Source organism: Neopelma chrysocephalum, unplaced genomic scaffold, assembly GCF_003984885.1.
Source record: "Neopelma chrysocephalum unplaced genomic scaffold, ASM398488v2 Primary Assembly neopelma1_141, whole genome shotgun sequence".
NCBI lineage: Eukaryota > Metazoa > Chordata > Aves > Passeriformes > Pipridae > Neopelma > Neopelma chrysocephalum.
The window spans coordinates 370,263-382,491 of NW_020897803.1; positions in this window are offsets into that span (position 1 = coordinate 370,263).

Genomic DNA, 12,229 nt, shown 5'->3' on the forward strand with positions numbered 1-12,229 from the left:
CCCCCAAACCCCTGCTCCCCTGCTCCCACCTCTGCAGGGACATCCTCACCCCCTCTTTTACCCCCAACCCCCCATCTCTGTAGGGACATCCTCACCCCCCTTTTACCCTCAACCCCCTGCACCCACCTCTACAGGGACATCCTCACCCCCCCTTTTACCCCCAAACCCCTGGTCCCCCTGCTCCCACCTCTGCAGGGACATCATCACCCCTCCTTTTACCCTTAACCCCCTCCACCCACCCCTGCAGGGACATCCTCACCCCTCCTTTTACCCCTAAACCCCTGCTCCCACCTCTGCAGGGACATCCTCACCCCCCTTTTACCCCCAACCCCCTGAACCCACCTCTGCAGGCACCTTTGCCCCCTGCAGGGACATCCTCACCCCTCCTTTTACCCCCAACCCCCTGCACCCACCTCTGCAGGGACATCCTCACCTCCCCTTTCACCCCCAAACCCCTGCGCCCACATCTGTAGGGACATCCTCACCCCCCCTTTTACCCCCAAACCCCTACTCCCCCGCACCCACCTCTGCAGGGACATCCTCACCCCACCTTTTATCCCCAACCCCCTGCACCCACCTCTACGGGGATATCCTCACCCCACCTTTTACCCCCAACCCCTGCTCCACCTCTGCAGGCACCTTTGCCCCCTGCACCCACCTCTGCAGGCACCTTTTCCTGCTGCCCCAGCCCCGCACCCGCCCCCAGTGCCCGGGCTGCTGAACCCTGGGGTCACCCCTTGGGCCCTGAAGGTCCTCCCCGAGCTGCTTCGTTCCCAGTGCCCTCCAGCCTCTCTCAGGCCACTGCAAATTCCCACGGGGAGTGTTTTTTGGGGGGTCTTTGATTAGAGGAACGTGTGGAAAACCTGCAGGGCACCTGGCAGCAGAGCCAGAGCCAGGGCACAACGTGCAGGGATGCTTGGAAAGGGAGGGATTGGTACTGACCCCCTCCACCATAAATTATTTACAGTGTGCATATACACCCGTGGATTCAAGGATTTTACCACTTATGGCCAGAGGAGGAGGACGAAACCCCAGCACAGGCAAAATTACCTCCTTTTAGATACTCACTGAAAATGTCAGCAGCGCTGGAAGATAAATTAAAGTCGAGGGGTTTTTTTGTTTGTTTGTTTTTTGGAGGAAGCAATTCAGGCTCTCCATCCTTCCACCCCCAGCCCGTGTGGATAGCAGGGCACGAGCAGGGCTCCAAAATGCACAAAAAGGAAACGTCCTGGGGAGCAGAGCGAGGCCCTCTCCCTTCAGATGAGTTCCCTGTGTACACACAGCCTGGGCAAACAGCACCGTGCAAATATTGGTGCCTCGCGTGTGGCTCAGCACCGGGGGATGTCACAGACACACAGACAGACACACAGACACACAGACACACAGACACACAGCCTGTTTGATGTGAGCAGCGTGACACGGTCTGGGGAAGGCGGGCAGGATTCAGCCACATGAAAAGGAAGCTAAAAGAGACTTTGGGATTGAGCCTGGCAACTCTTAAAAAAAAAAAAAAGGACAAAACAAAACCAACTGGCAACTTAAAGCCAGAAAAATTAAACCTCTAGCTCAGAAGCGGTATTTTAAAACTCAAATACACTTCAAAGTCTTCTGGACGTGGGGTCTCAGTGCAAGCTCCCAGTGCTTGGTCCTTTTCTCAAGCACAGTCGAGCCTTTGTTTTGTGTTTGGAGAGAAAAAAAGTGACAAACCACCCTGTTTGGAGACTACTGGGACTGGCCGCACTGCTGCTTGCAGGGATGCTTCTCAAAGGGTACAGCTCGCCTTTGGCATGGTGTCCGTGTGACAAAAGAGAAACACAACCAATTTTAATAATTTTAATTATTTCCCCAATCCTCTGGGGCTGTTATCTCTCGGGAGCAGAAGAATGCCCCTGAGTGCATCAGTCATCAGGGGAAGAGGCGTTCTCACCACCAACACCCCCTTTGTGGGGACCACGTGCCTCGTGTTCTTCCATATCAGCCCCTTCCCTCTCCCCACATCCACGTGTGCTGCCAGCAAAACCCGACTGCTCCATCATCCAGTCCCGGAGTCCTTGCTCCGGGCAGGCTCGGGTGGATCCACATCCGGCAGCACCACAGGGTTCTCTCTTCTCTTGAATAAACCATAAGTTAATTTTCCCGCGGGGCAGAGGCTTTTCCAGCGCTTTAAATCACACCCACCCTGTTTTGCCTCTCCTGCCCTTTACCATCCGTCTGTCCGTGCCCTCCGCCCCCACGGGTATGGGGCAAGCCGGGGGGAGGGAATAATAATCCTGCAGCATGAAATCCTGGGCTCCTGAGGTGCCCTGGCAGCTCCCCCGGCAGTGTGTGCCGGGACGGGGATTTCTGTCGGCTCGACTCCTGATGGACACGTCCCGCGAGGACAATGATGGAGTTCCTGCGAAATTTTTCCCGCTGACCTTTCCTCCCGCCGCGGGAGCGGGGAATGCCTCTCCCAGGGAAGGCTGGGGACAGCGGAGAGCGTGTCAGACTGCTGGAAAACGTGACTCTCTCTTTGTGGAATGCCATTTCCCCCCCACTTTCCTTCCCTTTTCTTCTACTCCCCCCACCCCTTCAGAAAAATGTAGCGCTGAAAACTTGAAAATTTAAGGCAAAAAATTGCTGTCTGCTCCCCTCCCCTCCCTCCCCTCCTCAGCTCCTGAGCAAGCAGCCAAGCTGTTAAATGCTTTTACCTGCTGTGTCCGAGTCAAAAGTTAAATAATGTGTGAATGAACGTGGAAGGAAAACAAGAGGCAGAGAGGGAGCGCGGGACGGAGCCCCTCTTACAACAAGATAATTGCTGCATTATGAGGAACAAATAACGTTCCGCTCCTCCCCAGGACCGTGTCGGTGACATCCTGACAGGTACAGATGAACTTCATTACGTGCCTCTCGTTGCCTTTCGCTGCGCTCCTGGGGCTGGACCCTGCAAACGTGAGCCCAGCGCTCGCTTTTCGGAGCTCCGCGGGTTTCAGAGGGGTCGCTTGGCTTTCCCCGGGGCCGGCCCGCCTGCAAAAATGCCTTTGCCGAGGGACTGGGACCCTCCAACCAGCCGTGCTGGTGTGTGGGACCCACCTTTCACCCGTGCCCTCAAGGGTAAATCCCAACAGGAGAGCAGGGCATTGTTCTTTCTACCTGCACAGCGCAGTTGCCACTTTCTGTTCTTCCCGGGGCTCGTTTGCTGCCCCTGGAAAGCTTTTGCTGAGCCAAGACGTTGTCCTTTGCACAGGGATGCTGCTCCCACCGCTGCTGAGCGTCCTTCACTGCCTCCTCCCGCAGCTCCTCCCCGGGATCACCCATCCCAGGGGTCAGCACGTGGGAGGTGCTCACCTGGAGCAGGTATTTGGTTCGGGTTTGTTGTGAGCTGAAACATCGGTGCAGGTGCAGGAAAAGCTTCCCCCCACAAATCCGTGTTCCTTGGCTTTTGCTTCCAGGAAAGCAGTGGATCGGGAGTAAACAAGCATTGCCACGCACCCCACAACAAGTTTATGATCTGGACACCCTTAAGTAAAGCCCACGTGTATGTTTTTTCCCAACATTTTGTCTGGCAGGTGTTCCTGGGGGGCCAGGGCTCGGTGGTGGGGTTGGGAGAGAGATTGCATGCTCATGAGATTGCAAGTGTTTGTAAGGCTCTTGGAGAAAAGCAGAACAGTTTGAAGTTAGGTTGAAGGTAGTTTCTCAAGGTTTTTTTCCCCCTAGAGACAAAAATACATCACACAAGACTCTTGTCTTTCTGCTGCTCACAGACAGGAAGGTGGGGAACTCGACGCTCACTCCTGTGAGCAGACCTGCCTTCAGCCCACCACACATTTCTGATATTTAGTCCTAAAAAGATCCCAGGTACGGTTCTAGATGCTGGAGGGGTTTTAGAAATGCCTTTGTGCTGCGTGCCAAAATGCTGAAGGCAGGGCTCCATTGTGTCATCAGTTTTCAATCAAGCCCCTCTGAGCCTCTTTTTCAAAGCTGCTGAAAAAGTTGCACATAAAATGGTGAGCAAAGACTTTTCAGGCTGCTTAAAAAAGGGGTTCCTCATCACAACTGCTGTAGGGGGTTTGGGGTGTTCTGATGGAGGAGCTGGCCCTGCCTGGGTTCATTTGGCAGCACCCAGAAGAGGGGAATAATTTTGCTTGGCTTAGTTTGCACATTTCCTCTGTTTTGCACCAAATTTGATCATCATGTTTTACAATTCCATCCCAAGCAGGAAATCTAGACTATGGATCAGTGGCTGCCCTAATTTTTATTGGCAAATCATGATCTTTATTGGTGGAATTACGAGCTAGCTGGACTTTACAATCTTTGTGTAATGAGGTCAATATATTGCTACCAGCGTGATATTTTAAATTTAATGCAGCAAAGAAAAAAGGTAGCTTTCTTCTTGCTTTCCTTCTCTTTCTCTCTCCTTCCCTCTTTCTCTCTCCCTCTCTCTCATTCTTTTCTTTTTTTTCTCTTCTTTTTTTCCCCCCACTCTGGTTCTTTTTCCTTCCTTCCTTTCCTGTTCTGCTTTTTCCAAAACAGAGATCCAAATTTCCCAATCTATCCCGCAGCACTGGTGCTTGTGTCGGTCTGGAATGGGAAAGGCTTTCTGAAATCCCCTGCAGAGCAGAGCTTGGTGGGGACAGCACTGTCCCTCCCCTTCAGAGGGAGCAGGGCCACCTGAATGAGACATCCACCTTCTGGGATGCTGGAGAAGGGTGAGGTGAATTAAACCTTTCCTGGGTAAGATCTGGTGTGAATAACCCCTGTTCCTTCACCTCCCCCCCAGGCTCTGCCCCAAATAGTTGCAATCCAGCCAGGAATGTCAAAGAGAGGAACAGGGACATGAAGTGAAATCATATGCCTGGCAACAAATTACCCAGCAGTGATAAGCTGCAGCAGGGCCTTGTGTTTCCCTCACAAAAAAGCAAAAAACAAACAAACCACCAGCCCTTTTGGTGATTTTTTAGGTTTTTTTTCTCAGTGACCACAGAGGTGATGCAAAGGATGAGAAGGATCAGACCTGTGATGCTGCCAGAGGTGGTGCCAGAGCCAGAGGAGCACATCTGGCTCCTCAGACCCCGGGATGGGTTGGCAGCAGGAGCAACCAGAACCGCGTTTTCCCTGCAAACCATCCAGTGCTGCAGTGGTGTCACTGCAGCACCACAAACATCCAGTCCCCAGCCAGGCCAGGGCCCTGCTTTAATATTGCTTGCACTTCATCTTCAGTTTGTAACATTTACTTAATTCCTTATTGTTCAAAGCCCCCGGGGCAGCCCCGGGCGAGTCCAGCCCGCGGCCCTGAGTTATTAATCTGTCATGTCAGCATATTTCACTAATGCTGCCTTCCTGCCTGGGCTTGGTGGATACACCATAACTCACTCACCATCTGCTCTGTAACTGCCTTGGAAAGTGTCCTTCTCCCACAGATTATTGCTCTGATAGATTAGAGGTTTGTGCAGCCACGATACCTCATCCCATCGATTCCGAGCTTCCAGGAGGACCCTGGTGGCTGCAGGATCTGAACAGTGCAGGAGTCTTCAACAGCACCTCCCTGTGTCCCCCAGGCCACTCCCTTCCCAGCTGAGGACAAGGTGTCCAGGCTCTGCCCTCCCTGCTGCAGTGTGTCCTGATGGCAGCTGCCCTTTCCCCTCAGTGGATCCTTGTCCATGGATGAGCTGTGTCCGGGCTGTGCTCAGGATCCAGAGCACCAGCCCCAGGAAAAGCAGCTCAGGGGGCTGGGGGGGCTCAGCCTGGACAGGAGGAGGAGGGAACTTTCTGATCTGATGGTGCACACGAGCCACTGAGTGCATGAGTTTGGCCCTGGTGGTTTCTGGTGGGTTGGAGCTGCTGCCAGACCTGGAAACAACCTGAACTTAAGAGGTTCTCCTGGGAAAACTTCATCTCTCTGCAGTGGGGCTTGGAAAACAAGGACTGATGGAAGACCTGACTCAGTGAGATGCAGAGCAAGAGGTACAAGGTGTTTAGAGTGACACACCTCTGGTAAAACTTAATCTGTGGGGGTTTGCATGGAAGTTTTACCTCTGGTAAAACTTAATGTGTGGTGTTTTGTATGAGGGTGTGCATTAAATGCACTCAGAAATTCAGTGTGAAGAGCTCAGGAACAGATCAAGGATGAGACACATGGAATAAAGATGTCAATCAAAGGAATAAGGGATATCAGCCTGTAATCCAAGAGAAGCTTGGGTTACACCAGGGCAGCCAGGATGTGGCATTGTCCAGCTGGATTTTTTCCCTGCATTTTGGCCCCCAGGTAGCCCAAACCAAAGTGGGCCACCCCTCCACACCTTGGCGTGCTCAGCACCCCAAAGCCCTCATCTACCCTAAAGCAGCTCAGAACTCTCAGAGTTAAGTCAAATTTGGGATCCAACCAGGACCTGGCAGCTGATTTTAGCCCAGCATTAGTATTAATGATTGAGTTATAAGCCCCAGAAAAAAGAAAGAAAAAATACCCCCGAAAATCCAGTGAGAGGTTTATAAAGGAAATCAGGACAGAGTGGTGACTGTAGGGGCAGGAACAACATCACTGCAACACAGCCATGAACGGGCACTGTCCTGTGGGGTGTCCTAAAAGGAAGATAAAGGATTTTTCCAGGATGCCTGTATGTGGGCAAACTCATATTACACAGGGCCAAACAATGCTGGACTGCAGTGATCTTCCCTTAGGTGGGTCTAACAAGGTGGAGGTGCTGCCTTTCCCAGCATTTCAGTAACAGAGAAGGAGCTGTGAAGCTCCTGGATCTCAGCTTTGATATTATCTGGCCATGAGGGGAGGCAAAACATTTGTGAGCTGCCTGCAAATCCCAGCTCCTGAAGGGCTGCTCTGCACCCTGGGCTCGCTCCATTCTCTCCAGGACCTCTCAAAGGAGAGCTGGTGTTTGGCTCTGGCAGAGAGGGAGACAATAAAGAACCAATGGTCCCACTTTATTGCCTCCCTCAGCCCTGGTTTCTCGGGGCTGACTGATGGAAGCTTTGATTTACGCTGGTGCAAGTTTTATCTGCTGCTGTCTTGGCCAGCTCATTCTTAATGCCGGGACCTCTGGGCCTCTGCTGACTTCCCTGGGTAAATAAATTAGAGCAAATATAAACATTCATGCAAGGCACTTTATTTATGGCTGGATTGGAGCACTGTCTCTTGCACCGTGGGTCCAATCCAAAAGCCATTCATCCAGAGCCTAATGACATCCCTGCAACAGGCCCTGTCTTTGGGCTTTTCCTTCTCACTATGAAAAAGAACAGTTAAAAATCACTTTAAATGAGATTAGATTATCCTGAGAAAGCCATCCTGCCCAAAGCTTTCCCCCCCTCTCACCCCTGGGGAGGCAGAGCATTCGGGATGTTTCAGTGGCTGCTGTTTGAAGGGTCAGACATTCCTCCTGCCTCCCCCCTTCTCCTCTCCATGCCAACCATCCCACTCTCTCAATATCTCCTCGTGGAGCCTTTTGCAATGTATCACACGCTGCTTGTGGCCAAACACATTTTTGGCTCTTCTGGATGATACAGAGCCTAATTCCAGCTCTTCAGACACTTTCTCAGATTGTTCCCTGCCAAACTTTTATTCTTTTGGCCTGGTTGAGTGAGAGAGAGCTTTCTGCTGCTTTTATTTTTATTATTTTGATTTTATTATTGTTGTTTATCCAGGGATGCTTTCTGACACATGTACCTGGATAACTGCTGGCTTGCCATTCCAGTGTCTACCTTAATGTGCTCCTTGCCCTTATATCTCGGCTTCTCCAGCTAAAAAAGCCCCAAAACAACCACCAGAAAAAGAAAGAAAACAAAAACAACCAAAGAAAGCTGCATCCTGCTTTTGTGCTGAAGAGAAAAAGCCCAGAAGACAGAACAGGGAGGCATAAAATGTTTAAAAAAGTGAAAAAAACCTAGGAGCTGTCCCACAGAGTATGAGGATGAATCAGTGATTGAAGCTGTTGTGTTTTCACATGGAAGTGGTAAGTTTTGGGTTATTCTTGTAGCAAAAGCCTTGCTGTTATCACAGCTGTGGGGGGATAGAAGGAGCAGTGAGGAGGAGGAGGAGCTGCTCAGAGAATATGAATTATTGTAGTTTATCAAGGCTCTGGGGACACCTCATTGTGCCCTTTTTGTACTCAGAGGGGGCTTATAAAAAATTATGGAGAGTGACTTAATACAGGTATATAATGATAGGAGAAGGAGAAACTGTTTTAAACTGGAAGAGGGTAGATTTGGATCAGATATTTGGAAAAATATCTGAATTCTGTCCTCTGAGGGTGGTGCACCATTCCTTATGGAATTTAGTGCAACAACCCTCCCTTCCAGGGAAAACAGGGCGTCAGGCAGGTGGGGTGGGATGTCCCCAGGGGGACACAGGTCCCGGGATCTGTGAGCTGATGGAGCAGCACCACAATCCCAGTGAGGTCCTGCCAGCACAGCCACCCCCTGTCTCACACAGTTTTTATGATGGACACACTCCATCAGGGAAGAGGAACCAAAGCCTGGAATGGGGTGTTTGTGGGTGAACAGAAAGGTTGAACCATCAGGGTGGAATCGGAGAGAAATCACATCAGGATTGCAGAGAAATCACTCAGGGGGAAAAAAATCACTGCTGTCAACAACCAGGGTTTAAATCCAGTGTTTTCCTGGCTGTTTAGGATAAAAGCAAAACAACCAAGCCTGGGGAGGGTTGAGTGAGACAGATACAGCAGCTGACTGCTGTGACACACAAAAAGATTTGAGGGAAAACCATGAAAGTCTGGTGTTGCCTGTGGCTTAGTGTTGCAGAGAGCAGAGTGTGTCTGGGAGGGGTTTTCCTTGTCCAAATGGTTCCAGCCCGAGTTTCAAAGCACGGTGCCTTTCCTGCAGGTCAGTCTTGCCTGAAACCCTCTCCGAGCCCTTTGGATAACCTGGTCCTCGTGCATGGGATGCTCCCAAGCCCCCCCCCGAGCCAGAGCAAACCTGGTCACTGCTGGGGTCACTGGGCACGGACTGGGCACTCCTGCAGCACAGGGGAGGAGTGAGGGTCTTAAAGACGAGGTGAGGGACACAAAACCCACTGAAATGTAGGGAAAACTGTGGCTACAGCTCTGACCCCTGCCCCTGTACAGGTGGGTAATTGAGATGTCAGTGCACAAAAATGCTGCTATATGTAAATGTATATGTATTTACCCCTCAGCAGTGCCAGTGAGCAGCCCAAAGAAGTGCTCCTTAAGCACTCCTATTCCTCACTTAAGTTGGAGGAACTCCAGTTTCTGGGCCCTTACTTTTTTTATATCTGCTCCTGCTCTTCAGCACCGTGCAAATGATTTTAGCATCAAACAGCCTTCGCTTGTTGTCCCTTGTCAGAAAATAAAGCATGTCCTGAACATTCAAAATTCGTATGATAATAATTTGGCTTATTTTTAGTGGGTGGAGGAGCATTTAGGAGTGAAAAAAGGCCCTATCAATGCTTGAAATTGAAACACAGAGATCCAGTGAAAGACTTGTACCTGCCTAAAGTAGTAAATAAATAGGGTCAAGGGCACAGACCTTGTCACTGACATATAATGTATTATTATTTGTCATTTCTCACCAAAAAAAACCCACTCAGCAAAGTCCATGCAGGGCTTGGGGGATTTAACAGAGATGTTTCCTGATGCAGAGTGTGGATAATGGAGCTTAGCTGTGGGTGATGGAGCTTAGTTTTACATTCCAGTTGTGCATCAGGCCAGTAAATGGCCACAGGCTCCAAGTTATTGATATTTATAGGTATATAAATATTCAGCTGTGTCTGAAGATGGTGTTTGGCCTCTCCCCTCTCAGCCCCAGCGTTCAGATGATGCAGATGTGGTGGCAGGGCTGCCCTTGCTGTGCTGTTTGCACAGCCCTGAGCACAGCAGGTGCCTGCTGCACAATCCTGAGTGTTCCAACCCCTGCTACTGACAGCTCCTGCTCCCACTGGTTAACAACAACTGCATTTTCCCTGCAGCCCCTTAAAGGTGAAGGTAATGTGGAAAAAAGCAATTTATCCAGCAATCACAGCATCTGCACAGGCTGCAGTGGGTATGGCAGGACATTTCCCCACGTCAGTAACTCCTCCTTGGAGAGCCCTGTCAGAACCTCCTGCCGTGGGTGCACATTTCTGGGAGGGGGGAAATGGGAGCTCAGAGCAGTCTGAGCACCCCTGGGCTGCTGCCACACGGAGAAAAATGGACATGCTGGGCCAGGCTGCTGGCAAAGCTGGGCCTGGAACAAGTCACAGAGTGGCTCTGGGAGTTTGGGAGTGGGTATCCAGGGCTCTCTGCAGCTCCCACAGGACCATGTGGGTATGGTTGCAATGGCACAGGGACACGTACAGAGCAATGTTATCCTACAGAAAGAGCTGCCCTGGGAACAGGCCTTCAGGAAACTTCTTGTAAACCTGCTGAAAACAATGACCCCGGGACTTTTGCACCCAGCACCCCTTTGTTGAGAGCCCAGAGCAGACACAGAGCTCTGAAACTCACACTCAGGAGGCGTCAGGTGAAGAAGCCACTTGTGCTTTTCCTTCTCACAGGGTTTTATCTTTTTTTATGTTTTATCTACTTCTATTTTTTCCTTTTGATTTTATTTTCCTTTTATCTTTTCCTTTTCATTTTTCCCCTTATTTTTTCTTTTCTATTTGTCTTGCCTTTTTTCTTCTCCTTTTCTTTTTTTTTCATTTTTCCTTTTCCTTTTTATTCATCTTTCTCCTTTTAAATATTTCAATCTTCCTTTTATTCTTTTCTCTTTCCCCTTATCATTTCCCCCTTTCTTTCTCCTCCTTTTTTCCTTTTCTCTTTTCCTCATCTCTTTTTCCTTTCTCCTATTTTCTTTTCATTTTTATTTTTTTCTTTTTTTCCCCCCCATTTCCTTTTCTCAATCTTTTTTCTCTTCTTCCTTTTCCTTCTCCTTCTCTTCTCTCTTCTCTCTCTCTCTTCTCTCTCTTCTCTTCTCCTTTTTGTTTTTTCCTCCTTTCCTTTCTTCCCTTTTCCGTCTTTATTTCCCTTCCTCTCTCTCCAGCGGGCAGTCACGAAGCCTCCAACCCCAAAACCGACCTGAAAGCAAAACCCCGAGCTCAGCATCTTTCCTCTCCACCAGCCGAAGGCAGCTCAGGGAGCGCTGCGTTCGCGCCTTCCCGGGAAAGCACCACCTCACAGTGTTGGCTGCCGACTGTTAGGTTAATTAACCTCCAATAATTAATTAAATAATCATTAATTAACCTCTCATTAGAATAATGACGCCCCGGGGTCCCACGGCCGCGCTGCGGGGGGTGTGCGGGGATGGAGCGGGGCACGGGATGCGGGGATGGAGCCGGGGGGGATCCGGGGATGGAGCCGGGAGGGATTCGGGGATGGAGCCGAGGGGGATTCGGAGATGGAGCCAGGGGGGATTCGGAGATGGAGCCGGGGGGGATTCGGAGATGGAGCCGGGGGGGATCCGGGGATGGAGCCGAGGGGGATGTGGGGATGGAGCCGGGGGGGATTCGGGGATGGAGCGGGGAGGGGATGCGGGGATGGAGCGGGGAGGGGATACGGGAATGGAGCCGGGGAGGTATGAGGAGCCCCGCGGGGGGATCGGGGATGGAGCAGGGGGGGATGTGGAGGGAGCCCCGCGGGGGGATCCGGGGATGGAGCGGGGAGGGGATGCGGAGGAAGCCCCGGGGGGGATCCGCGGGCGCGGGGCCTTTTGTTATGCTAATCCGGGCTGACATCACGCCGCATATCAAAGCCGAGGGGGCCGCATATAAGGCGGCTCCGGGGGCCGCCCCGGCAGAGCGGCCCCGGCCCCCGCGCAGCCCGGCCCGGGCGGAGGTGAGCGCGGAGCGGAGCGGGGAGGGAGCGGCGGTGCCGGGAGAGCGGGGACGGGACGGGGGCCCCGCGGAGCCCCCCGGAACGCCCGAGGGGCGGGGGTGGCCAGGAACAGAGGTTTGCGGGGAGCGGGAGGATCGCAAGGGGAGGGGATGCATCCCGAGGGATGCGCGAGAGCAGGGAGAGCCCGCGGGGTGCGAGGGAGAGAGGAGGACTGGAGACTGCGGGGGAGAACTAGGGGAGACCCGCGGGCATGCAAGGAGGCGGGGGGACCCGGGGGATGGCGGGGAGACCCGGGGGATGGCAGGGAGGGTGCGAGGAGGAAGGAGACTCGGAGGCTGCCTCGGAGCCCTGGGAGCCGGGCAGGGGGAGTGTGCGTGCGGGAGAGAGCGGAGGACCCGAGGGAGAAGGAGACTCGGAGGGTGTAGAGAGCTCCGAGACCGATGAGCTGCAGGGGA